Source organism: Macaca mulatta, chromosome 4 (assembly GCF_049350105.2).
Source record: "Macaca mulatta isolate MMU2019108-1 chromosome 4, T2T-MMU8v2.0, whole genome shotgun sequence".
Taxonomy (NCBI): Eukaryota; Metazoa; Chordata; class Mammalia; order Primates; family Cercopithecidae; genus Macaca; species Macaca mulatta.
The window spans coordinates 38,858,733-38,885,030 of record NC_133409.1 but is presented as its reverse complement, the minus strand read 5'-3'; the positions used below and the strand labels follow the sequence as shown (position 1 = coordinate 38,885,030).

At 38.3% G+C, this 26,298-nt stretch overlaps 1 long non-coding RNA gene across 1 annotated transcript in view; it reads left to right on the top strand.

The window, feature by feature from the left end:
• The window catches only part of LOC144340279 (uncharacterized), a 70,059-nt gene extending 45,786 nt beyond the window's left edge, over positions 1 to 24,273 (top strand). The window contains exon 3 of the long non-coding RNA XR_013416213.1: positions 22,053 to 24,273. This is a non-coding gene — a long non-coding RNA (uncharacterized LOC144340279). The remainder of the gene's footprint in view (positions 1 to 22,052) is intronic.
• Positions 24,274 to 26,298: the final 2,025 nt, after the last annotated feature.

Sequence of the window (26,298 nt, the reverse complement as noted above, 5' to 3'; positions counted from 1 at the left end):
AGTGTTTATTGAGTAAATATATTCATTAAAAAGGGCAGGCTATAAAAAATGCATTAGATATGATGTCATTTTTCTAAAAACAATATACACATAGGAAAAGATTTAAAAGGATTTACGTCAAGGTACTTGGTGGGTTTTAAGGAGATTTCCCTTTGTATATCTGTATTTAGTAAATTTTCTACAGTGAATCTTAATTGATTTTATAAGTACAATAAATTTTAAAAATAATTCATGTTTTGGAATTGAGTATAGAAAGCTAGCCACACTGGATCTTGATAGATTGAGGTACACTTTATACTTTGTCAGCAGTTAGGTCAGAAGCCACATCCTCATCTGAGAGCTGAAATTGGGTGTGGGGAGGATGATTATAACTCAAGAATTGTTGAGTGCTCAGCTTGTAAAGAACTCCAGAGCTGCTGCTAGGGCAGTCTTCTCCTCCATCCTGTGGATGAAGTCACTGAAGCCCTAGCTATGAGGTCATGAGTCCAAGTTCACATGGCTACATGGCTAAACCTGGTTTCAAGAAGTTCTTTTCTTAGAGGTCACAGATTTGTGAAACATTGGCTGCTATGTCAGGTCTGCAGGCCTATGAATATTTAAGAATTTGGGATTTGTGTCTGCATTTAACAATCAGGAGTATTCATATAAAAATCCAGATATCTAAGTTATCTTGAGAAAAATCTTGAAAAGCCATACTTCATGTTCTTTTCCTGAGGTAACAGGTGGAATGGGACACGGATTGCCCATTTATGAGGGGCACAAAATTTGTTCTCCATTGATCTCACAAGAACCACCTGGCCCCATAGGCCTTGGAATTAGCAACTTCTGTATACTGGCCCCAAACAATGAAACAGTGAGAGCGTGATTCTTCATTGATAGTAATTAGGATCACCAAACACCATTTCTCAGAATGTCTTCTCAGAATGCTTCTTTTCCTCCTATACTACGTCATTTGGGAATCATTACTGAAGAGTGAAAAAAACCTCATTACTGAGCTATTACTCAGTAATAATGAAGTTCTTATTAGAGTGAGAGGGTGATTCCTAAACAACAGCTTCGAGCACTTAGTGTCAGACTAAGTTAGGAAACAAATGTGGATTTGTCAATCCTATGATACCTGGATAGTCAGAAAAGAGAAAGCAGCAGAGGAGATGGCTCTGGCTCATTGGGCTTTCCTGAGACGAGTTTTAGACAGCAGGAGGTAACATTGCCTTCTAAGTGTCTTTTTTCCCTTGACTCATAAACCTTCCACTTATATTCATTTATATAGTTATTTATACTTGATTTTTAACTCTGACAGCACCATGAAGAAAGCACGTTTAATCCACAATGTGAAAAATGCATTGCTAAGTCTTGACTTGAGTTCAAAGTCAAGAGGATGTCTTAGCTGTGATGTTATTTCTAGAGTATCCCCTCTGAAGGCAAATTATCAAGATTTGTTAGAGATACCTATTCATGTGCATCTTACTAACCCTTTCCCAAGATGGAAGCGGATTCTGAGATGGATGTTAGCATGACAATTAAGGGTAAATGGCAGGACATTTTTCTCAAGAGGCAAAGAAAAGCCATATATGGTTTAAATGGGATGCCAAATAAGGTACTTGCTTTTCCCATACTTTATAATGCTGACACTTACATCTTGAAGACATTGTAAGTTTGGATTTGTTTGGAGGTTCCATTATACACTGTCATACATGCAAAAAATTTTATACATGCTATAGTTAGAGATTCCAAAGTACTTTTGGTTATTTTATACTTTTCTAGAATAACTCTTATATGTTGGCTCTGAATGACCAGATGACTTGCTTACATCTTTATAGCTGCATTATTGAACTTGACCAGTTTTATTTGAAGGAAAATATTAATCTAAGCAGAAGCATTCAGAACATGTGTGTAAATCATTTCTCCCAGTACACATTTGTTTTGTTGACTTTAGTTCTCAGTGTCTCACCAAGCTGCCTCTAGCACCATTTTCTTGTTAATCTAAATAGAGAAGTCTTCTTCAGTCCTGCATGACTGTTTACAATTTTGCATGACTGTTGATCAATTTTGTTTGATTTTTAAAAGTTTTAAAATTTTAAATCAATTTTGTTTGATTTTTGTTTGATTTTTAAAAGTTGTTATTAAACCTAAAGAGAATACTTAATATTTAAAGCATGCCACTTTAAACATCTTTTTCCTGGTTTTATTCCTAATTTAATAATTAGGACATGAGAAACTGATTCCTAAATAGTTTTTGGCTTAAAATTACACACTTTTTTTTTTTTTTTTTTTTTTTTTTTTTTACACAATGCTTAGCTATGGCTTTTGGCCAGCGTTTATTCCTTGCATGTCATTTGTGAATGCCTTCAAATAAAAAACGTGCAGAGTTGAATTTATATTTTTGGCTTCAGAGACAGCATAAAAACTGTTTCCATTTTAATTTTAAGCTAGTTCTGTAAAGAGATATAATGCTACTTAAATTTTAAACACATCAAGAATCTCAAACGGGGCTGTGTTACGTTATCACATCTGGTCGTTCTTTGCATTAGGATTATTCCTAATGTTTTGCAATGTTCACTACTTGGGCATCCAAAATCTCAATAACAAACCAAGACCCTACAGGGTCCCTATTCGAGAGATACTATCAAGAGTAAAGAATAGTATTGAAATACACTTTTGTCTTTAAGACCAGTTTTTAAAGTTTTGGGTTCACGGGTTTCTCTGAGAATCTAATGAAAGCTGTATAGCCTTCTCCAGAAAAAGGCACACACAATGGAAAAATCTGAATATTCAGTAAAGCTCTCATCATGTCTCTAAGTTTATAGATCACAGGTTAGAGAGCCCTGTGACAAACTGATATAGATACATGTTCATAGATATGTATGTATGCACTGTATATGCTATAGGATATACATATATTTAATTTTTTAAAAACTTCCTTTAAAATCTCCTCAAGTAGTTGAAAGCTCAGAAATCTTGGTTGCATCTAAGGATTGTTTACTTCCATAGAAGGCAGGTAGATGTACTGAGTTTTAGGAATCAATATATTAGTGAAATAAGAATGTGTCTAAAACAAGCAACTGACCTACAGGTAGGTTATCTAACTGCAGTTGTATGACACCATCATACCCTCATCCCTTCAACAGTTTTTGACTTCTAGCATTCATGACATGCCATTTTTCAGACATGTTTATAAAAACAGATATTACATTCATTGTCTTCAGTCACATTCAGATCAACATGTTTCTAATTTTACTTTTGATGTCTTCTTTGGATACAGGACAAATTGAGAAGTTTGTTGTATAATTCCAAAGTTCTTAGAAATGTCTTATTAGGTTTTTTCATGATTTTCAAGTATTTTGAGTTTTTATATATTTCTTTTTGTTTGTGTTTTCTGTTTTCTTTCTGTTATTCTCAGAAAACATACCGTGCATGATTTCAATCCTGTGGAATTGATTGTAATTTGGTTTTTATATAGCCCTTTTAGTTGAATGTTTTGGATGCACTTAAAAAGGCTGTTCTGCCACTGTTGGTTATAGTGTTCTGTATATGTCAATTAGATCAAGTTGGTTGATATATCTTTACTGATTTTTGTCTATTTTCTTGATTACTGAAACTGGAGTGTTAAAATCTCCAAATATAATTGTTGTACTCGGTTGAGTGGTATTCCTCCAAAATCTATGTCTACCCAGACCTGTGCATGTAACCTTATTTAAAAATAAAGTCTTTGCAGGTATAAGCAGGTTAAAGTGAAGTGGGGCTGGATTAGGGTGGGCCATAATTCAATGGTTGGTGTCCTTACACACCTAGAGATCTGGACACACAAGTAGAGGGGAGAAGGCTATGTGAAGAAGGAGGCATAGATTGAAGTTATGGTCAAGGAATGGCAAGGACTGACAGCAAACACCAGTAGCCTGAAGAAGGAAGGAAGGATCCTTCCCTAGGTCCTTTAAGAGAGCATGTCCCTGCTGATACCTTGATTTCAGACTTATGGTCTCTATAACTGTAAGACAATAAATTTCTGATGTTTTAGGCCTCCCTCCCCCACAAAAATAAAAGGTGTTAGGATGCAATAATTATTTTGACAGATTTCTCTGGAAAGCTTTAAATTTTTTAGAAAGCAAAAATACTCCATCACTATCCTGATAGCAATCAACATGTAGTCAGATGCTTTAGCTAGCATAGTCTTACTAATATTTGTGTCAATGAGTAGGGTTGTAGTATTAAGATTTTCAACATGGTAGCAAATATTTGTCCCCTGCACTTCCAATTATAAGGTCAAATTCAAATAAAAGTAAGGACACAAAGATGAGAACCCTCATCCAAATTTTGACGTAGATTATTATTTACCAATCATCAATAGACTCTGTGCCAAGCACTGGGCTGGGCGCTGTACCTTTTGAGGATTCAAAGGTAGAGTAAAAGCAGTCCTGTCCTCAGGGTGCACTGGACACTGTGCCGGGGAAGACATACAACCAGCGACACCGTAATATGGGCCATCAGTACTCTAATAACGCTGACAGGAGTGATGTTTCAGAAATACTTCTCAGTTCGTGTTTCCTTATTGGCTAGCTACGCTTTCTCTCCCCGCTCCTGGCCGATCTTAAGGAATCCAAGAAAAGGGCAGACCACAGCTATTCAGGAGAGAAGAGCGGTCTTGGTGAGATTGCAGCAAGAAGGGGAAGGTTGGTGGGCGTGGTGGCGAGTGCCTGTAATCCCAGCTACTCTGGAGGCTGATGCAGGAGAATCTCTTGAACCCGGGAAGTGGAGGTTACAGCGAGCCGAGATAGCGCCACTGCACTCCAGCCTGGGCGACAGAGCGAGACCCCGTCTCGAAAACAAAAACAAAAACAAAACAAACAAAAAGGCTGGGAGTGGTGGCTCATGCCTGTAATCCCAGCACTTTGGGAGGCCGAGGCAGGTGGATCACCTGAGGTCAGGAGTTCGAGACCAGCCTGACCAACATGGTGGAACCCGTCCCTACTAAAGATCCAAAAATTAGTCAGACGTGGTGGCACATGCCTGTAATGCCAGCTACTAGGGAGACTGAGGCAGGAGAACAACTTGAACCCAGGAGGCGGAGGACGCAGTGAGCCGAGATCGCGCCACTGCCCTCCAGCCTGGGCAACAAGAGCGAAACCCCGTCTCAAAAAACAAAACAAAACAAAACAAAACAGACAAAAAACCCTGTACTAGAATAAGTGCTAGTTCTCTCTTTTCTTTAAAGACGGGCAAGATGCAATGTTTTAATTCTCATTTTACCTAATAATAAAGGATGTACCGTTAAAATCAAGTAGGAATTTTTTTTATCCTTGTCTTATTGTCATTTTTTAAAAATTGTGCCATTCTGCACAGGACCAGTTTCTCTAGAATGTTTCCTTGCTGACTTTTCCTCTAGTAGTATCAGTTATACTGAAAATCACTTGTATTCTTTTGCTTTATTTTACTGGGCACCATCAAACTAACAAAAGAGGAGAATAACAGAGAGTAGAAGAAGATGGAGGATTCAAGGGAATAGGACACCTGTGTCCTAACCTCCTCCTGGGTATAGATCCCAGGTTGGGGAACTCTTTCCACAAGCCCAGAGAGAACTGGTAACAAGAGGGCTGGGCGCGTGCCAGTTTCGATCCAGGCAGGGCCTCCTGGTGGAGGGCCTGGGATCTCACGGGCACCTGGTCCCCGGGCGGGCGGATTCAGCCCCTGGGGAGCAGGCGCGGGAGGAGCCCCGATTGATTCTGCATGGGATGGGCCAGGACTCACCCGGCCAAAGGCGGCGCCCAGGCAAGGCGCGCGGATCCAACACAGCTCCTTCCCGGTCCAAACCGAATAAAACTCCCAGCAGACCACAGTGAGACCCAGTGGAAAAGGCGCCCTCTGCCGGAGAGGCACAGAGGGGCGGAACTGGAAGAGACAAAAGCCAAAACACCTGAACATTTATTCCAGCGACTAGAATACTTCAAGGAGGAGGCAGGCGGGACGCGTGCCTTGTCAAGTTAAAGCGGACAACTTGTTCCTTCTCAGCACACCTCACTGCCAACTATCCTGCAGGATGGAGGTGTATCAGGAAAAAGAGAGCAGCCGGATCCCTTACCTGAGATCTAAAGAGGCCACATTTTCTTCGCAAGCGTTCTTAAGTCAACTGGGAGGACAAAGATTGCCTGAGTGCTTGGCTTATATGGTTTCATTTCTGTTTTCCAGTTGTCCCTGTAGGCATGGTCAATCTCTGCATAAACAAAAAGAATAGGTTTAGGAGTAAAGTATCCCTGAAATTAAGATTCTAACTGTTCCCTTTCTAAGTGTATTTTAAAAAGACACACCCAATTTCTTGATGTTTTGGATTTATTTTTATTATTATTATTAAAGACAGGGTCTCACTCTGTCGCCCAGGCTGAAGTGCAATGGTCCGATCATAGCACACTGCAGGCTTGAACTCCTGGACTCAAGCGATCCTCCAGCCTCAGCCTCTCAAAATGCTGGGATTACAGAGGTTAGCGATTTCTCCCGACTGCATTTTGTTATTCTAATTGCGCGGCTTTGTCTAGTAAATGATGGAGGACTCAACGGAATAGGACACCTGTGTTCTAACCTCCTCCTTTTGGGTAGAGATCCCAGGTCGGGGGCCTATTCCAACTGCCGGAACAGAGAAGTGCGGCTGCGCGTTTCGGTCCGGAAGAGGCCTTGTATCAGTGGTAGTTCTCCATGCCTTTGTATACCTCTTCTGTTAGTTTGATGGTGCCCAGTAAAATAAAGTAAGAGTACGACTGATTTTCAGTATAACTGGTACTACTAGAGGAAAAGTCAGCAAGGGAACATTCTAGAGAAACTGGTCCTGTGCAGAATAGCACAATTTTTAAAAAGTGACAATAAGACAAGGATAATTTCCTACTTGATTTTTAATGGTACATCCTTTCTTTATTATTAGGTAAAATGAGAATTAAAACATCGCATTTTGTTTGTCTTCAAAGAAAATAAAGAACTAGGACTTATTCTAGTGCAGGGTTTTTTTGTTTGTTTGTTTTGTTGTTTTTTGTTTTTGATGGAGTCTTGCTCTGTCGCCCAGGCTGGAGTGCAGTGGTGTGATCTCATCCCACTGCAACCTCTGCCTCCCGGTTTCAAGCAATTCTCCTGTCTCAGCCTCCCAAGGAGCTGGGATTACAGGCATCCGCCACCACGGCCACCTAATTTTTGTATTTTTAGTAGAGGCAGGGTTTCACCATGTTAGCCAGGCTGGTCTAGAACTCCTGACTGCAAGTGATCCACCTGCCTTGGCCTCCTAAAGTGCCGGGATTACAGGCCTGAGCCACCGTACTCAGCCTTTAGTGCAGGTTTCTACATTAATCTTTCTCTCCTTTCTTCTTATGAGCTGACTATCAAGACCAGATTAGGGTATGGGGTTGTTTCCTAAGAGACCTATGCTTGGGGGACATGTGTTTGTTTTGGGAGTATGTCAGTATGTATGTGTGTGTGAGTATGGTGGGCAAGGGAAAGAAAGATGAGATCCACCCTCTCAGTTTAAGGTAGCCTAGGTCTCAGGAAAGAAATGAGGTATGAGCTGCATAACATTTGGGTAATGAAGCAGGGCTGTGAAGAACCAATAGGCCTCCAATATCTCCATTGATGGCCATAAGCATGGAATCAATGAAATGGATGAGAGTAGGTTCCAGGTCAGGATCATGACCAGGGAGTTGAGAATTCACTTTTCTTTCTTTCAGAAGACCAATTTTAATTTTTCCACCCAACAGGGGTCAGCAACACACAGAAACTTGTCTTAACTAACTCTTTCCCCTTCTTTAAAATATTATCTATATATAGATAATTTCTCCTGCTTTAAAAATTATCTATAAAATTCTCTCTCTACATATATTGATAATTTTTAAAGAGGAAGATATATACATAAAGATATATATGTTTACTATATAGATAATTATGTATATATAACTTTTATTTTATATATTTGATAAAACAAAAGGGAAAGAGAGAGACATATGCGTGTGCACTCTCTTTTTTACCCAAGTACCTATGGCTTTCTAGTGCTTTGCAGAGTACTTTGAATAAGAAGGTTCAGAGACATCTGAACATTATCTGTGAAATTTTGCTATTCTGATTCTTTTAAGGTGGTATATTATAAAATTTTTAAATGTACAAAGTTACTTTAAAACAGCCAGTGGGTTAGTAGTTGGTAATGCTAGTAGCTAATAGTAGATGACACGTAAGTGCTCACTATGCCACTATGCTGGGCAACACAAGCAAATACCGCACGTACATTATAGGACTTGATTCTCTCCAGCCTGATAATACCAGCGTGTCTCAGGCTTTCTGTGTGGTATCCACTGCACTAAACACTTCAGTATCCACTGCACTAAACACTTCAGTGCATTTATTTTTTCTTAACCTTACAAAATGGGAACTGCTATCAATTCCACCTTAGAAATGAGAACACTTTTGATTACCTCTGTAAAAAAGAAAAAAAAAGGAAAAATGAGAAAATCAAGGCTTAGGAAGGTTAAATAATTAGCTTAAAGTCACACTGGTAGTAAATGGTGGCACTGAGATTTGAGCAGGCAGACTGGTCTTCGCCACTCTATTTATTATACATTTTACACTATTTTACAGAGGAGTTAGTTGAGATTCTTTAGAGGTAAATCAAATCATGTTACTCTTATTCAGTATCCTTCAGTGATTTCCCATTTCTATCAAAGTAAAATCCACATTCTCTATTATCACGTACAAGGCCCTCTGAGTTCTAGTTCCCTGTTACTCTGACATCACCTGCTACTGCTTTCTTGTTCTCTGCCAGCCATAGCTGTCTCTTTGCTCAACATGCCAGGCAACACTCTTCTGTCTCAGGGCCTTTGCACTTGCTGTTTCCTCTTTTGGGAATGCTTTTTTCTCAGCTATCTGCATGACCTCAGGCCTGGTGAAGCATCACATCAGGAAGTTAGGGACTACTCTATTCCAAGTTGCTACCTTCCTTTCTACTCCTAATCTTGACATTCCCTATCCTTCTCTCATTCCTTATATTTTTTCTTAAATGTCTGTGTTTTTAAATCCATCTATTTATTAACAGTTATTCTTCCTCTTTAAGATATAAACATCACAGAGGGTGGGTTTTGCTTCCCTGTTTAAATTGCAGCATCAGCATTTACAATAGAATGTAGCATAGTAACAGGCACTCAATAAGTATTCGAATGAATGACAAGAGCTTAGGAAACTCACCCAAGTTCACACAGTTAGCAATAGGTGAAGTGATCTTTGTTACAAATCCAGTATTGGATTTATCCACCTATCAAACACATAAACCATCTTCCTGGACTCTTCTTAGAATTCCCTTGGTCTTTAATTATAATAGACTGGGTAAGCATGAATAAACAAACCAAACAGGAAAAAGGCAGCATTTGTTACTGTCTCTTAAAGTGGGATACTTTAAAGTGAGATCAAATCAGAGGCCAGGTCAGGGAAAGGGGACACTGGTCTTTAACAGAAAGGGAGTTGACAAGTGATGAAGTCAGGAATGTGCTGATGTTTCTGGGCTGCGTGAAGGGGCAAAGTGTGGGAAGGTCCTGGATGAAGCTGGTGTTGGGTTAATTAATTAGGGTGGGATGCCTGTGCATTAAGGGGAGGAAGGAACCAAGGGGATTGATTTGGTGTAGACTGGAGTCTCAAGTAGCATTTACAAAGGATCCTGGAGGCACAGGAAGGATGGGAGAAGTGTTGGGTACAGCTCAATTTGGCAAGTGGCCAAAGAAACATGTCAGATATTAGTGAAAACAGGCCACAGCTGCTGCACTTTACAAGCTAAATGGCAGGCCTTTCCTTAGCCCTCCCCCACCCCAGCCCATCTTATGTCTTGTAATAGTTATTTTCTTCCTGAGACAGCCAGCCATAACTCAGTTCTCACTTGAGGGCACAGAAGAAGCAAAAGGATGCCGAGGCTTCATTGCTAAAGGAAGAGGGTTCAGAGCATGAATGAAAACTCAATTTATCCTGAAGCTGAGAATTTAAATGTTAGTGTATTGAAGACCCACCTCTTTCATTCCCAGGATCATTAAAAAAAAAAATCATGGTTATTTCTCTTTAATCTCATGATATCTAAACTTGTCATTTCTAAGATTTCTAGAATACTTAAAAGTCTTTGAAAACTGTTTTCCTCTTCAAAATGTATTCATACATTTTGCATATTTGTATATTTCTCCTTTCTAGAAAAAAGATCCTAGATAGTTCAGAGTAAAATAAATGTGTGTGTGTATTTTTATACACACACACACACACACACACACACACACACTGAAAGAGAACACATGTTGTTACTGAATAATACAATTTGGTTAAGCTGCTTGGTGGCATCTCTTCCCCTGTCTTTCCCACCCTTACCATACAAAACTTTGCAATTAGGTGCATGGACTCTGGAACTCATAGCTTCGTTTCAATCCAGGCTCTGCCACCTTCTGGTTGTGTAATAGTGCCCACATTATTTAGCTTTTATTTTCCTTAATTTTCCTCATTTGTAAAATGAGGCCAAAAATAATTAACTAAAGGACATTCATAATAAAATAGTATTAAATGTTAAATATTACTATTATTTGCAGACATGATAATTTTTTTTTAAGTTCAGGGGTACATGTGCAGGCTTGTTACATAGGTAAACACGTGTCATGGGGGTTTGTTGTACAGGTTATTTCATCACCCGGGTATTAAGCCTAGTACCCATTAGTTATTTTTCCTGATCCTCTCCCTCCTCCCACCCTTCACCCTCGATAGGCCCCAGTGTGTGTTGTTCCCCTCTATGTGTCCATGTGTTCTCATCATTTAGCTTCCACTTAAAAGTGAGAATATATGGTGTTTGCTTTTCTGTTCCTGTGATAGTTTGTTAAGGATAGTGGCTTCCAGCTCCATCCATGTTCCTTCAAAGGACATGATCTCATTTTTTTATGGCTGCATAGTATTCCATGGTGTAGAAGCACCACATTTTCTTTATCCAGTCTATCATTGATGGACATTTAGGTTCACTCCATGTCTCTGCTACTGTGACTAGTGCTGCAATGAACAGAGGCGTGCATGTGTCTTCATAATAGAAAGGTTTATATTCCTTTGTGTATATATACATCCTTTGTGTATTTTTATATTCCTTTGTGTATATATAGAGAGAGAGATTGCTGGGTTGAACGATCTTTCTAGCTTTAGGTCTTTGAGAAATCACCATGCCGTCTTCCACAATGATTGAATTAATTTACACTCCCACTAAAAGTATATAAGCATTGCTTTTTCTCTACAACCTTGCCAGCATCTGTTATTTTTTGACATTTTGATAGTAGCCATTCTGACTGGTGTTAGATGGTATCTCATTGTAGTTTTGATTTGAATTTCTCTAATGATCAGCGATGATGAGCTTTTGTTTCATATGATTGTTGGCCACATGTGTCTTTTTTTGAGAAGCGTCTGTTCATGTCCTTTGCCCACTTTTTAATGAGGCTGTTTATTACCTCTTATAAATTTGTTTAAGTTCCGTATAGATGCTGGATATTAGACCTTTGTCAGATGCATAGTCTGCAAAAATTTTCTCTCATTCTGTAGGTTGTCTGTTTACTCTGTAAATTCTTAAATAATTTTTGTACATATTTGGAACTTCATATTGGCTACTCATCGTTTAAAGTCTAAAGGGGGTGGAAAACTGGTTTCTTAACCGGTTTTATACAGCACTTAGGAAAACTACTTCAACACTTTTATCATGTTGAGGAAAAGAACACATAATTACAGTTCTAGTCAAATGATGCTTCTTATTCTTGATGAAAATATAAATGTACATGGCATATGAAAAACCCTTCTATTTAGTGAAATAAAAGTTAATATAAAATTAAGAGCAGGTTCAACATTTAGGAAGTGAATTTATTAAGTTTTCTTAGTATCAATTTTTCTTTCTGACATTGTCCAAATGTTGTGTGAAGGTTTTTTAAATTATTTATTTATTTGTTTTGGTAATAACACTCATTTGAATGCTGAGATGGTGTAAGGTCCATAACCCCAGGAACTACCTGCTGTTTAAGATGAGGAAAGTGGTGGTTTATCAAGCACATCTGATAAGAATGAAGATTTTACTGCAATTTCTTCCTTGATTTCTTCTAACATGAATTGATACCTATGAGAGCATTGTAAAGTATGGATAAAGCTTGTGAAAAGCATTGAAACCAAACTAAATCCTATGTAAGTTATCAATGAATAGATTTACCTCAAATTGCTAATTTTAAGTGCTTTATTGGTTAATCAGTTGTTCTGTGGTCAGTTGATTATTTAAACTAAACGAATTACTGATTTTTAAAAATCAGGTGCTGAACCTTGTTAAAGCGACTAGATATAAAAAGTCGCATAAGACAAGTCCTGCCCTTAATAGAAGTCATTTTGTATTAGAAGAGATAGAAGTTATCATCTTTTAATTGTAATGCACATGGTAATGCTATGAGAATATAGGATCAGAAGGATGCTAAAAAGACAAGGGCTAATTCTTCTAGAAGTAAGGAGTGTGGGTGATCTTGAAGGATGAACAGAGGTAACACAGTGTTAACTCAAAGAGCAGCCAGAGAATACTTGGTGTTTCTGGTACATGTAAATAGTCTGGTGAAGCAGGAGTGTAGGTTGCATGGTGGAGACTGTCATGATATGTGACTGGAAAAAGGATAAAGCTGAAAACAAGGCAATGATGATGAAAATAGAGAGGAAAGTATTTACTTGATAAACATTTTGAGGTATGATAGACAAGACATGGTGACTAATAACTGTGAAGGTCTAGGGAGCTAGAAATTGGGGATAAAGTGGCTTGAGTTTGTAATATTATCTGAGATAGGAAACACAGCACAAGTTTATTTTTGTTTTATGCTTTGCTTTTGCTTGGCAAGGATGTGCGTATTGCTAATTCAGATTAAAGTATTTTGAGTTTAAATATTTTGTCACCATGCAACCAAAACTACCTTTGCCTTACTGTCTATGGTATTCAGCTAGTCACAGCATCCTCTTAACTTGTATTTGCATTGTGTCACGCATCTCATGGCTGGTCTCATTCATTTTTCATCTCTTATGGAATGTTGTGTACCTTTTTCAGGGCTCTTAGTTTTTAATGCTAGCCACAAGCAATAGAACTGGCTAGTACCAACTAAAATAAAACAAAGAAAGCTCTTTCTATGATTCAAATAGGACACATACCCAAACAATGTAACCCATTCCCCTGGGCACAGTATTCCAGGTGACTGTTTTGGGCCTTAGAAACTTCTAGATCCCCAACCAGACATGAGAGTTAGCAAAGGAAGTAAACAGTTCATTTGAGTGCACCAGGAAACTTCTCTCCACTCACAGATACATTCCTATTCCTGAGAGTTATGCACAAGTCAATAAATATTAACTAAACAGTTGCAAATACAACTAAATAAAAGCTGAGACTTTTAAAATCACTCAAGAATATGCACATTGTAAGCCATTTCATAGGAAACCGCTGCGTATTTGTTTTTGCTCTATTTCTTAACACAGTTTCTTAAAAAATCAGCTTTGGGCCCAGGTGCGGTGGCTCCCACCTGTAATCCCAGCACTTTGGGAGGCCGAGGAGGGCAGATCACGAGGTCGGGAGATCGAGACCATCCTGGCTAACACAGTGAAACCCGTCTCTACTCAAAATACAAAAAGCTGGGTGTGGTGGCAGTCTCTTGTAGTGCCAGCTACTTGGGATGCTGAGGCAGGCAGATCACGAGGTCAGGAGATTGAGACCATCCTGGCTAACACGGTGAAACCCAGCTACTTGGGAGGCTGAGGCAGGAAAATGGCGTGAACCTGGGAGGCGGAGCTTGCAGTTAGCCGAGATGGCGCCACTGCACTCCAGCCTGGGCTACAGGGCAAGATTCCGTCTCAAAAAAACAAAACAAAACAAAAAACAAAAAAAATCAGCTTTGGCAGAAGAATGGAAGATCCTCTGTAAATGGGTACTTGAGAACTTGGGCTGTGTTCATAATTTTCTTCTTAAACTGACAGCCTTAATTCACACTACTGATGGATGAGCCATATATTTTCTCCCTTTAAAACTGATTTCTAACTGTAGTGTAAAATGTAAACATAGGCTGGGGTGCGGTGGCTCACGCCTGTAATCCCAGCACTTTGGAAGGCGAAGGTGGGCAGATCTCTTGAGGCCAGGAGTTCGAGACCAACGTGGCCAACATGTGAAACCCCATCTCTACCAAAAATACAAAAAAATTAGCTGGGCATTTTGGTGTGCACCTGTAAACCCAGCTACTTCGGAGACAGAGGCACTTGAATCGTTTGAACCTGGGAGGGGGAGATTGCAGTGAGGCGAGATAGGGCCACTGCACTCCAGCCTGGGTAGCAGAGCGAGACTCCATCTCAAAGAAAAAAAAAAAAGTACACATATAAAAGTGACGTATATTAAACAAAAGCATATTTTAAGAGTTTTTAAAACAGATGAAGGCAAATATTCTTTTGGTTTATTAATTTATATTTAGATGTTAGTCTAAGAGTACTTTAAAGTACATATAATTGTGACTAGTATTTAATTTTAGAGAACAGTTATCCAATTTGTGGACTCAAAGATATATGAAGTTTTAAAAAATGTCATTAACTTTTTACTTTTGGTCTTGTTGTAATTAATTTGTGTATTTTTTCAGGATGAGGATAGAAAAATGAAGCAAATCAATTCTGCTCCTTGAATATAGCTCTAGTACAAAGTCAGGTGGAGTTGAGAAGATTTAAATTACTCTGGAAACTGGAATAAAGTTTCTAATGATGTGTACATTTAGATTTATTTACACCAGTTCTTCCAGTTACAATGTAGAATTGAAAAATGGATTTAAATTATAGGAACCATGCATATTTCAATGCTAGAATGTCTTCATTGGAGAGAAAGAAATACAGAGTCAATAATTTGATAGCATATTTTATTTTTTTCCTGTAATTTGTACAAATGTATGGGCTACACATGCAATTTTGTTACATGCATAGATTGTGTAGTGGTCAAGTTAGGGCTTTTAGGGTATTCATCACCCAAATAACGTACATTGTACCTATTAACTAATTCCAAATCATCCTTCTCCCTCACACCCCTTCACCCTTTCAAGTGTCTGTTATCTATCATTCTACTCTCTACATCCATGTTAAGACATTTTTTGTTTGTTTTTAGCACCAACTTATGAATGAGAACATGAGATATTTGTCTTTCTGCTCCTGGAGTGTTTAGCTTAAGATAATGACCTCCATTTCCATCCATGTTGCTGCAGAGGACATGATTTCATTCCTTCTTAAATGGCTGATAGTATTCCATTGTGTATATATTCCACATTTCCTTTATCCATTCTTCCACTGATGGACACTTAGATTGATTCCCTATCTTTGTTATTGTGAATGGTGCTGCAATAGACATACAAGTGCAGGTATCTTTTTGATATATTATTTCTGTCCATTTGGATAGATACCCAGTAGTGGGATTGCTGGATTGAATGGTAGTTCTATTTGAGTTGTTTGAGAAACCTCCATACTGTTTTTCCATAGAGGTTGTACTAACTTACATTCCCCTCAATAGTGTGTAACGGTTCCTTTTTCTCTGCATCCTCACCAGCATCTGTTATTTTTGTCTTTTTGATAAGCGTCATTCTTGCTGGTGTGAGGTGGTATCTCATTGTGGTTTTAATTTGCATTTCTCTGACGTTGATAATATACTTTATAAAGAGTTAAAAGTTGATTTATTTAAAATCTTCAAATGCTTTAAATATCTAATAACTCTTATTTGTGGTTTCCAGAAGAAGAATTGAGTCAGTATTGCTGGTTGTTCTGCTCAGAGTAAGGGCTCCTCTCTGGCATAAACAGTTATTTTACTCATTTCCTTTTTTAACATTAAGTTTGGGAATGTAACAGTTGCTAGAAAAGGAAAACAAAAGTTTTTTAGACATAAAAATCTTAAGAAGATATTTTAAAAAAGTTTTAATACTTGATGAGTTCATTTAAAAGATTTCAAAAGTATTTCAGATTTGACTAATGTACTTATGTCAGAGTTCTTATCAGTTTTGAATAATTTCATTTTCAATTCATTTAAACTTGAAATGCTAGTACAGACTATAAAAATAATAAAATTAGTTATTTAATATTGATTAAAAGCTATCGTAGTAGTTTTAATTGATAATTTCAGTTTTATTTTTTCCTCAGTTGAGGTTACTAGCAGAGCCATTTCTAAATACATTGTTGACACGCAGAATTTTCCCTCAGAAAGTAATCCTCTCTTTCTTACCATGAAGCCAGAAACCTCATGTATTTCCTTAAATAAGATTACCTACTGTAGAGACTCCATTTCATGCTCTAGAATTTTCTTTCATTTTCTCTGTTAAAACTTCTTTTGTCTTTCCTCTTGGTTTTGAGCTCTGTTCCTAGACCATCATTAAAGCATTAATGGCCAATAGGCCTTAATAATAAGGTATGCCTTCCAGGCAACATCTTTCTATACTTCTAAGACAAAGTAATTTTAAGGAAAAAAAATCAGGAGTGCTTTATTTGAAAGGGAGCCTTTTCATTGTTTCCCCACATCATACTTCTAGAATCTGCTTGCCTAGTTTGGTGCCGTAATTTCTAATAATCCCACAGAGCATTTTATAGGTCACAACTTGAAACCATATGAGAGTGCTGACTTGATGGGCATTGTCATACTCTAGGGCAGGGTTCTGAAAAGAAGATGATGTCCCTTTCCCTCCTCCACCCCAAAGATATTTGGTAATGTTTGTAAACATTTTTTATTGTCACAACTGGGGAAGTGCTACTGGCATCTAGTGGGTAGAGGCCAGGTATGTTGTTCAACATTCTATAATGCGAACAGTATCCTCCTACAAGGATTACTTAGCTCACAAATGTGAATAGTGCTGAGGTTGAGAAATCCTGCACTAAGACAATACCAGCCTAGGATGCAGATAATGAATCTAGCCAAAAGGTTTTCCTGTTAGTCTGGAATCAGAAGTAAAGTAAGTTTTGATTTACCACCTAGAGTGGCACGGCTATTTATGAGATAGTCTACTACTTTCTTGCTTTGGCAGAGATAAATAGTTAAAATATATATATTTTCAAATTGGAATTTAAATTAAGCATTCTGTAATAAATGAAACAGGGAACTTTAGAGTTTTGCCTTGGTCATTAATATTATAGTTTTAGAAATAACATTTTTAGTGCTTTTTCTTAGTGTTATTTCCCCACTCAGATTCTTTTCATTTTCTCCAGTTTGGGACAGATAACCCAGCAAGCTTCTTGGGTTTGTGTGAATGCACAATACTTATTAATATTTACTGTATTTTCTTCTGTTTCTTTAAGTTACATCTTTCTATGTTTGAGTTCCTCAAAGCTTTCTATAGTTTGAATCATTCACGAATTTATTCATTAAATAAATGGTTATTGTCAATTGATCCAGATAAAGTATGTTAGGGCTACAATAATGAATAAAATGGACAAAAATCCATACAGTCAAGGAGTTTATATTCTAGTGGAACAGAGAGACAATAAGTGAAAATACACCAGAAGATTGCATAGGGATGAGTGCTGTGGAAACAAGAAAGGAAGAGAAGGGGGAGTTTCAGGGTGAGGGATGGGGGTAAAATTTTAAATTGATTGACAGGTAAAGACTAACTGAAAAAGTGGCATCTGAGCAAATACCTGAAGAAGATTGGAGAGTGAGCTGTGTGGAATTCTGGGAGAAGTACATTTCAGGAAGGGGAAACTACAAGTGTGAATGTCCTGAGGCTGGAATGTGCTTGGTCTGTTTGAGGACAACAGAGCAGTCCGCATAGCTGGAAGAGAGCAAACTGGAGATGAAAAAGCAGCAATGGAGTCAGGGAGGTGATGGATGAAAGGATCATGTCAGAATTTACAAGGTTGTTGGAGACATGTTGGCTTTTACCCTGAGTGAGAGGGGGAGCCATTTGAGACTTTTGAGCAGAAGCATAACAGAATCTGACTTGTGTTTTAAAATGATCACTTTTGACACTTGCTTATACACTGTTGGTGGGAATGTAAATGAGTTCAGTCACTGTGGAGAGAAGTTTGGAGATTTCTCAAAGAGCTAAGAACTACTATTGGACCCAGCAATCTGATTACTGTATATATACCCACAGGTTCTACCAAAAACATGCACCCATATGTTCATTGCAGCACTATTCACAATAGAAAAGACATGGAATCAACCCAGGTGCCCATCAATGGCGGATTGAATAAAGAAAATGTGGTACATGTACAACATGGAATACTATGCAGCCATAAAGAATTAAATCATATCCTTTGTGGCCACATGGATGCAGTTGGAAACCATTATTCTAAGCAAACTAACACAGAAACAGAAAACCAAATACTACATGTTCTCACTTATAAGTGGGAACTAAATATTGGGTACTCGTGGACTTAAAGATGGGAACAATAGATACTGGGGAATACAAGTGGGAGGAGGGAAGAAGAGGGGCAAGGAGTGAAAAACCACCTATTGTCTACTATGCTCAGTACCTTTATAACAAAGGTATGATTAGACCTGCACATATATCCCTGATTCTAAAATAAAAGTTGAAAATACTTATCAAATAGTGTTGTAGAATTCCAAAAGAAGATAATTTATTAAACTAAAATTTTAATAATTAAAATAAATAAAATGTTCACTTTTGCCCACTATCTGGAGAATAGGCTAGTGGAGAAAGGGTATAAACCAGAAGACAGGATAGAAACCTGTACATGGTGTCTGGACCAGGGCGCTCGAACCTAGAGTGGCAGATCTATTGATGGATTTGATTTGAGAACAAGAGAGGAGCCAAGAGTTTTAGCCAGAGCAACTGGGGGACCAGTGTGCTAGATTGTTTTACTCTTTACCAAATATTTTAGTTTTACTCCATGTAGGCTCCCTTCCTGTAAGGGGACAATACACCCCTTCCCTGTGGAAAATGGGAAACCATTTGACTTGCTTGATCAATGGAAGTGGTCAGAAGCTTTAAGAGCCAGCACTTGGTTCATGTGTCATTTTTCCTTTTGCCACAAACCCAGCAATTTTCCAGATAAAAGTTGCTCTGTCAGTCTGGCTCCTGGAGTAAAGCTGATGTGGATGGCAACTACAGGAGACAGGCAGCAAGAAATAAACCTTTGCTTTTGGAAACTGGTACAGTGTTCAGTTCATTTATTGCTGCAGCAGAACCCAGCTGAGCCTGACCAATACAGATAGGGTGGGCATTAACTGAGATGGCGATGTCTGCTGGAAGAGCAGGTGTTGGATGCGTATGGAGAGACCAGGAGTCTCAGTTTAGGTAAGTGAGATTTGAGATGCCTATTAGACATCCAAGTGGAGCTGTCAAGTAGCTGGTTGTCTATAAAGAGCTGGAGTTCAAGGAAGAGGTCGTGGGTAAGGATCTACATTTGAGAGTCATCAGCCTGAGACTGAACAAAATTACCAAGGGAGTGTGTAGATGTATAAGAAGCCTAGGAACTGGGCTTGGGAGTATTCCAACAATGAATAAATGAGACTGAGAAGGAGCAGCCATAAAAGAGGAGGAAGACTAGGAGAGCATATTATCCTTTAAGCAAAGTGAAAAAAGTATCTCAAGAATGATCAGCTTGTCATATGGTACTGATACATCAAGTGAGGTTAAGACTGAGAATTGACTTTGTGATGCAGCAATGTGGAGGTCACCAATGACCATGACAGGAGCAGCTTAGACAAAGTGGTCTGTAGGAAAGCCTGAATGAAATGGGTTCAAGAGGGAATGGTAGGAAAAGAGTGAGTCAGCAAATATAGATAACACTTCCAAGGAGCTTTCCTGTAATATGGAGCAGAGAGTGATAGCTGGGTGATATGGTCTGACTCTGTGTCCCCACTCAAATCTCATCTTGTAGCTCCCATAATTCCCATGTGTTGTGGGAGGCACCCAGTGGGAAGGACCCAGTGGGAGGTGATTGAATCATGGGGACAGGTCTTTCCCGTGCTGTTCTTGTGATAGTGAATGGGTCTCATGAGATCTGATGGTTTTAAAAATGGGAGTTTCTCTGCACAAGCTCTTTCTTTGTCTGCCGCCATCCATGTAAGATGTGACTTGCACCTCTTTGCTTTCTGACATGATAGTGAGGCCTCCCTAGCCATGTGGAGATGGAACTCCATTAAAATATCTTTTTCTTCCTAGTCTCTGGTATGCCTTTATCAACAGCATGAAAACAGACTAATGTACTAAGGAAGGAAATGGGGCAAAAAGGTGTTTGGGTTTTGCTTTTTTTTTTTTTTTTTTTTTGGTGAGATGGGTAAAGTGAACACTTACTGATTTGCTAATGAAATGATCCAAGAGAAGAAAAACAATTGATGACGCAGGTGAGGAAGGGAAAATTGCTGGAGACATGTCATTTAATAGGCCAGAAGAGATGGGATGTGGTACACAGATGGAGATGAAGGACCACATACAGTCCATTTACAGGAAGAGGATGGGAAGGAAAGTACGTGGATATAGATGGGTGTGGGGTGAGAGCTTGTAGAACTTCTGGTTGCTTCTGTTATTCTCATTAAAAATGGAAGTCAGGTCATCCACTGAGTGCGAGGATGGGGAAAGAGCTGCTAAAGATTTGACATAGTTGTGTGTTTTTCTCCATCTATGTTCAGTTGGATGTAATGTAGGTGTGGAGTGATGGAAAGATGCATATAACCATGGTTGGAGGTTTTCCTAGCAAATTTAGCAAGGCAAAGGAGGATGAAGTGTTTGGGGGTATATTCAGGGGAGCAATTACAGTTAACAACCATGGAATTTTAGGTGGGTAAGGAGAGATGTGAGGAAATGGGGGCATTGAGAGACAGTGAGAAGACGGTACTGTAAATGGATTGGTGAAGTTGAAGTAGAAGGAATACATTGCAAAAACAGAAGCTGTTGGTCAGAGAATGGGCTGCTTAAAGTTGAGATTCTAGAAAGGCTGCAATTGGTAATGGCAAAGGCTAGGGTATGTCAATGGAAATGAGTAGGGTGTAGGACAAGATCCTGGAAGTCTTTTACTCTGAAGTTGTTCTATTTAATTCATTTTTTTCTTAAGCATTTTCTTTCATTGAAATTCCTCAATTAAACTCATATTTCTTGTGAGTTCCATCCATACGGATTTCAAATCTAATGAAAATGGACAAAGCCAAATTGAATAAGGAAGGAATTTGTTGAGTATTATTTCAATAACTAAGATGTGTTTATATCAAAGATGACCTAATCACTCATTAAAGTCCCTAAATATATTAGACAGTTAAAAATTGGTTATTTATTTGTTTAATATTTGGCTTCATGCTACCTTTATAAATTATTATCTTTAATATCACTCTTCTTACCATCATCTATTGAACTATTTATATTCTTAAGATATTGTTTAGTGTTGGGCAGTCACATTGTTATGTTGTGAAAATCAGATAGGAGATACCTAATTATTCAAAAAGGTGAATGTATTGTTTATCTTAAACAATGGAGAAAGTCCTGTTTTATACTTATGAAATCACAGAAATATAAGTTAACTTTGAAGCATCAGTGCTGCAGGTCAATTTTGGATGCTTAGAAAAACTTGATGGTAATCATTGAATTTATATGAAAAAATAATTACAAACAATTTAAAGTCTGAGATTAAGAATGAGACTTATGGCTAAGGAGAAGATAAGCTTATTGATCCTAACCTGACTGATTTTATGTCAGTCTTTTACATTGACATTTGATTGATATAAATCTCATACAACCCCAAATTTTGGATTAGTTTTTTTCCAAATGATTTCCAATGAATGCAAATTCCTATGTATTTCTAATTTACATATATGTTATATAAATTTAATTTTATGAATGATTCTGAGGTTGTTAAAGGTCTCTAAGGCAGAAGCTATTATCTCCAAATTATCCTTCTCCTTTCTTTAATATAAATACCTGATTTTGTCATAGCATTTTGCAGCTTAAAGACTGCATTTTCCAGGCCTGAAAGCAGCCCAGTGAGCTTTGGGAGTAGGTTGGGGAATTTTAGGTGGTTCTTCTTAGAAGTCTTCTTTAAAGTGAGCATGCATGCCCTTCTTTTCTCCCTCTGTCTAGTTTCCTGGAACTCAGATATACACGTGATGTCTGGAGCTCTGGCAGCCATTTTGGATGATGACATGAAGGAGTTACCAGCACTAAAATTGCCAAAGAAGACCTGGAAGGTGTCTGGGTTGCTGAAGAGCTCATGAAGCCACTGCATCAGGCTGGACTGCTGAATATCAGTTTTCTTGACAGAACAAAATCTTGTTTGTGTAAATCACTATTATCCAGGTCTCTCTTAGTTGCAGCAAAATTCAGTTTCTACAGATAAAGTAAGAATCATTCATTCTCATCCCACCCATATGTCTTTTCAAGAAATTTTTCTTTTATTGACTGATCTTCTGATACCTCCTCATTTCTCTATAACTTCCTAGGGAAAGACAAACTTTGGGTGGGCCACTGTTTCCATGTACAAGATTTCTAGCCATTTGTCTTGGTGTTCCACATCTATGACAGCAGTTTGATCTCATTATGAAGTAACAGCTCAAACAGTAGTTCTACATGAGGATGAGGGTGGGGGAGTTGTAGAATCATTTTGGGGAGTTTTTCCAAACTACACATTCCTAGCTCCATTATCTCTGCAGAGATTCTGATATTCTTTATCAGCTCACATTTGAGACTTACTTATCTGTAGCACATCCCCAAGTTTCTACTTGCTTCCAACTGGCAAAATGTAACATTAAAAACAAACTAGGAATTCTGTGAAGTGAAAAACTGCCTAGAGCATTACAAGATAGTAGAAAAAAGGTATATATTTTTTAATATTTTGAAATCCAGTTAGAGGCTCACAACCTTTTAATTTAAATGTGTCTTGAATCTTAGTTTGAAAAGCCTCAGTCAAATATAAGTGGCCTAATGTAAATGACCATATATTTTTTCTCCACTAGTTTCTTCCTAGAATTGCTCCTTCAGAAATGTGGGGAGAAAGTTTGGAGGAAGACACTGGGCTATATGTCTGTCAAACCACTATTTTTCTTTTCATTATCACACTTTCAGTAATATATATTAAACACTAAACATATGTGTTGCTGTGCTAGGTACTATATGCATTTGCCAATGGCAAAACACAATTATCTCCTGTTTCCATCAAAAGCTCTTCCAGGTCTCTGTGGGAGGACTCAGGGTCTTCTTTTTACTCTCTTGGTGGGTGGCCTGTTGATTTGGGCTTACACGGCTCAGCATGTACTCATTTGGCTAAGCAGTAATTAGACCAAGACTGTGGCATTTCTTGCTTTGTCTACAAGATGTGGTGATAGAAGGGACAAAGACTGAATTATATATATACCTGATATATTTGATGAAGAAGTAGTGTGTTCAGGACAGGGGAACTCTATAAATAAAAATAATCAAAAACAGAAGCAAAAAGTGAAAAGAGAGCAGGATTACATATAACAAGGAAATAACCTTAGCTCAGATGTGTGGCAGCAGCATTGCCGATTTTAAAATTGAAAAACAAATCGTAGACTGCCTTCAATGATTAGTTCCACAATTAGAGAGAAACTATTAGGATGCAAATACTGTACTTGTGTGTACTCAGAGCACTGCAGAACAGTGTCTTGTGCAAATCATATGCTCAGGGAATGTGTATTATTGACTACTTTTTTTTAAGTAGTAATTTTATGCTTTGGGTGATACTGAAAGTTCATTTCAATTTGAGTATGCTTTTGATTTAAAAATTTTATTTGTGCAACTTTAATTGTACAGTCTTATATTCTTTGCTAATTTATATAAGTTGTGTGAAGTCAGGGATTTATTATGGCATTCAGCACAAGCTTTTAATAAATAATGGGTGGATTCAGTAAGTACAAGGGTAAAACCTCAGCATTTTTCTGAGATTTGACTTTTTACCTTATCAATTTTCTTTTTACCTTATTGACTAAGACATAAGCCTTACGTACTGGATTTGAGAGAATGACTGTGGTCGTCGGCTGTCTACCTGAGTCCAGTCTCTTCTCTGCTTTAGTGAAGGGAATATTGCCAGGTAAACGCTAAGACTTCTTCCTTGGCTTTTGGGTGAAAGTGACTTGTGTCAGATCTGGGCTGGCTGAGGCTTTTTATAAGTGTACCTGTGTGGTTTTCCATGCTCTTCTCCAGTTTCTGCCCACTGGATACAGATGATGATGCATCACTAGAAGATAGGAGAGCCACATGGTAGATTGTGGAGAGAGGCCCACTAGTATGAATACCAGCCCTCTGCTGCTACATATGTGAGAAATAAACGGCTATTGCTTTAACTCACTAAAATGTTCAGGTCTATTGATTACATGAGTTTAGTTTATTTTAACCAGTACAGATTTTAACTTATTTATTTTACATGAAAATTAATTATTCAATCATTAAAATGCTAATACATAATTAAAGTAGAAACAGATATATATGCTATGTACTACAAAAGTCTGAAAAAGTAGCTGATATAATGACCACTTTCAAAGATGGGAAAGATTTTAGAAAAATGAGATTTCTGGGAGCAAACTCATAGGATGGAGACTGTATGTTGAGTAAAGATCTTGATTTTTGGTGCCTTAACATGACTGGAGTTCTATTCCTTGTTTTGCTGCTTAAGTAGTTGTGATCCCAGGAGGCTTGGCTATGGTTTTCTCATCAGTTGAAAGAGGTTAACCTACTGCTACTTCCAAAAAGGCTAAAATTAGGGAAGATACTCTATTTTTGATGAGTTGCCATAGTTGTTTGGGCAATTTGAGATTATCATTGGGTTTTTATTAACTCTGTCCTATCACAGCTTGCTTCTGTTACTGTACACAGTGTTCATACTTTGTGAATTATAAGTAAAATGTCATCAGATTTTCTAAAAAAATTACTTAGCTTTCTTTCAGTCTCTTGCTTTAGTATATTTTCCAATTTATAAAACTAATAGTGCATGGAATAAATGTATTGACTTACACATTTAATAGTATGCTAAATAAATCTATTTATTTCTATTCAGTAGCATATTTAATACTGATGTGGTTTAGGCTGTGCCCCATCCAAATCTCATCTCGAGTTGTAATCCTCATAATCCCCACGTGGCAGGAGGTGATTAGATCATGGGAGCTGTTTCCCCCACGCTGTCTTCATGATAGTGAGTGAGTTCTCAAGAGGTCTGGTGGTTTTATAAATGGCAGTTTCCCCTGGGCTTTTCTCTCTCTCTCTCCTGCGGACTTGCAAAGAAGTTGCTGGCTGCCCCTTTTGCCATGATTGTACGTTTCCTGAGGCCTCTCCAGCTATATGGAACTGTGAGTCAATGAAACTCTTTCCTTTATAAATTACTCAGTGTCAGGGACGTTCTTTACAGCAGTATGAAAATGGACTAATACAAATACATTTAATAATATTTGGCACCATATTGAATAAACGCATTTTCCTCATGTCTGTGTTTAGGTCATAATGAATGAGCTGGATTATTTGCTGTAAGGTTCTTTTCTAAAAACTGAGATGTATTTTTACAGGAGGAAGTTTACCGAAATGCTATAAAAGGGAAGCATTAGGCAAAGAAGAGGCAGACTGTCCAGTCGGCTCCAAGACAGACACAAGCTGGGAGTCTTTGCTTTCACGGGATAATTCTTTTTAATCCAGTACATACCAACAATTTTTGGATTTCTTCTTCACTCTCAGTTCTCCCCTCTGCAACTGTGCTGTTCTACTGCACCATGCTGGCACTGTGGTTCTAGGAAATACCTTGACTCTAGGGCCCAGGTCCTGGCATTTTTTCTTTTCTTTTTTTTTTTTTTTTTTTTTTTTTGAGACAGTGTCACTCAGTCGCCCTGGCCAGAGCACAGTGGGGGAATCTCGGCTCACTTCAACCTACGTCTCCCAGGCTCAAGCTACCCTTCCGCCTCAGCCTCTGGGGTAGCTGCGACTTCAGATGCACACCACTGGCATGCGAGAATTTTTTTTTTTTTAATACTTTATGTTCTAGGGTACATGTGCACAACGTGCAGGTTTGTTACATATGTATACATGTGCCATGTTGGTGTGGGGCACCCATCAACTCGTCATTTACATTAGGTATATCTCCTGATGCTATCTCTCCCCTCTTCCCCCATCCCACAACAGGCCCCGGTGTGTGATGTTCCCTTTCTTGTGTCCAAGTGTACTTCTCCAGGTAGATAGGTATTGCCCAAGCCCAACAGGCTGCGTGTGCAGAGCCTCACTTGTCCAGTAGGGGCGCCAGCCACACTATGTTTGGTTTAAACTCTAAATTCCCTTTGGGTCTGGGGTGCATATTGTGTAACGTTCTTTCTCTCTGCAATCACTCCTGAAA